This window comes from Aulostomus chinensis, chromosome 4 (genome assembly GCF_037954235.1).
Source record: "Aulostomus chinensis isolate RoL2024-O1b breed Wild chromosome 4, RoL_Achi_v1.0, whole genome shotgun sequence".
Classification (NCBI taxonomy): Eukaryota; Metazoa; Chordata; class Actinopteri; order Syngnathiformes; family Aulostomidae; genus Aulostomus; species Aulostomus chinensis.
Window position 1 is genome coordinate 28,863,962 of NC_141323.1, and position 2,596 is coordinate 28,866,557.

At 42.9% G+C, this 2,596-nt stretch overlaps 1 non-coding gene across 1 annotated transcript; it reads left to right on the plus strand.

Annotated features, from left to right (window-relative positions):
• The first annotated feature begins 2,291 nt into the window (after window positions 1-2,291).
• Window positions 2,292-2,373, plus strand: trnas-aga (transfer RNA serine (anticodon AGA)). Its single transcript has one exon. It is a non-coding gene; the product is annotated as a tRNA-Ser (tRNA).
• The last annotated feature ends 223 nt before the right edge of the window (window positions 2,374-2,596 follow it).

Here is a 2,596-nt window from a genome sequence, read left to right on the forward strand (position 1 = left end):
ACATTATTTAGTACCTTAGATTTTTTTGCACTTGGTCCCTGTTCTGGAGGCAATCTATCCAGCTTACCATTCTGCACTGTGTTAAAATCACCCCCAATCACTATCATCCCTTTCCCATTGTTGGCAATTACGTTGGCTATATTTTTAAAGAATGCCGCATTTTCCTCATTTGGGGCATAAACATTTAGTATGGATATTGTCATATCGCTTATGGAACCAACCATCATTATATATCTTCCCAGATGATCTTTTATCACTTTCTCTGTATGAAATTGCAGGGATTTATTTATTAATATGGCTACTCCCCTTCTTTTTCCAAAAGAAGCATGAAATACTTGGTTTACCCATTCCCTTTTCAGTTTGTTACATTCGTTGTCATCCAGATGTGTTTCTTGTATCAAAGCTATTGAACATTGCATTTTTTTCAATTGACTCAGTATTTTCTTTCTCTTTATGGGGTGATTCAACCCATGGACATTATATGACACAAGGTTTAGCCTACTCATATTTGTTTAAGTGGAAACCCAGTAACTTTACATCTCTTATTAACTAATATAACTGTGCAAAAAGTAGCACAGCGAAAAAGACAAGTCTGCATCTCCTCAAGAACGAATACACAATAACAAGAAAAACAAGAAAAACAAGACTCCCAACTGTCCCCTGACCAGAGAGTTGTGACGAAGGCCCTCTGGTGGTTCGCACTATGTGCACTTGCAACTTCTCGGATGTTGTGTAAAGTTGCCATTTGCTCCACAAAAGCAGTGATTTTGCTCCAAAATAGAACCAAAACAATATTTTGTCTGTTGTTTTTGTTTTTGTTTTTTATAAGTAGTAAATTACCTCTTAACCAGCTCCATTTGTCTTCGTGTATGTCCTTTTTAACAGACACTTTTATTGATCATGTATATTTCAGGGCATCCTCTTCGTATGAAATACTTCACTTGATAAGGGCCCGTAGATCCGTCTCTGTGATGTTTGGCTGCTGTCTTCTCCCCCTCTGTCCCGTCATTATGGTCCAGCTGCCTTGCGCCATCACTCTCTGTAGTCTCTCGGTCTCGTCCTCCTCCTCCACCTGAATCCCCATATTCCTCAGCATGGGTGCAGCATCCATTAATGTGGCAAACGTCTTTGTCCCGTCTTCCAGAAAGACTTTCAGCTGTGCAGGATATGGAGATTGTGCCTTCACGTTCTTCTCCTTTAGTTTCTTTATGACTTCCCTTACTTGTTTCCTCTTTTTTTGTACTTCATTTGTGTAATCCTGGTTAAAGTAGACGTTACGTCCCTCATACGTGAACTTTTTCTTCCATGCTTCTTGAATCAGCCGTTCTTTCACCCTGTAGTTGAGGAAGCGAACAATTATTGCTCGCGGGGGGGCCGTGTTTTCTCTCGGCTTCGTAGTCAGTGATCGGTGCGCTCTCTCGAAATGAACCGCCATTTTATCAGGGAAGTTCATTGAGGACTGAATAAAATGAGTCACAAATCCTATGGTGTCGTTTTTCTCAGCACCCTCTGGGATTCCGTGTATTCTTATGTTGTTTCTTCTTGATCTTGATTCCAAGTCCTCGCATTTCGCGGACAGCCTTGCCTCGTGTTGAAGTAGAAAAGTGACCATTCTTTCCAGCCTCGCCGTCCGGCCTTCCGTGTCGTTAATCCTCTCTTCCATCTCATCTGACCGCTGCTCCAACTTAGCCATTTTCTCCCCCATTTCAGCTATTTTAGTTTCTAGTCTTGCTAAGGCTCCTTTGTTTTCCGTCACCGCGTCTGCATGTTCTTGGCGTAGTTTACGGAGCTCCGCTAATATCATCGATACCTCGTCTCCGGACATCGCCATCCCCGGTGCGGCGATCCGCGCTCCGCCGGCGCCTGTATCATTCGCATTTTCTTTCTTAGCTGACTTCCCTTTTTTGTCCATTTTATTTCTCTTGTCTTTAGTCTCTGATTATCCGCGTCCTCGACCCCTTTCTGCTGCTAATATCACGTTAAAGAGCTATTTTTACATAAGTTTTCTCTCGGAGCAATTCTCCCTCGTGTCTTCTACATCATGGCGTCACCGGAAGTCCCTTCACATGATTTTCATTCAGAAACAATAGAATTGTCAAAAACCACAACAGTTTTCAGCTTGCTGGTAAACAACACACACACACACACACACACACACACACACACACACACACACACACACACACACACACAAATAGTTTGTGTTTGTGAGAAGATAAAAAAAATCTACTGTGCTTTGATGAAGATTAATTGTTGAATATCAGTCCTCTACTCATGTGCATGGGAGTGTAGTTGTTGTGGCCGAGTGGTTAAGGCGACGGACTAGAAATCCATTGGGGTCTCCCTGCGCAGGTTCGAGTCCTGCCAACAACGTTAAACTGCTGTTCCAGGGGAGACAACATCTGCTCCTACTGTAGGTCCATGTGTCAAAGGTTTTCTTTCAAGGGCTGGAGCAGCTGATGATGAGGGAGAGAGAGAGGATTGGTAGCATGTTGTCTTGTCTCAACCATTCTGGTGTTGACCAAAATCTTTGTTGATACTCCAGTGGTGGTGAAGGTGATGGAAATGTTCCAAGTGGGACGGTTCCATGTTCAAC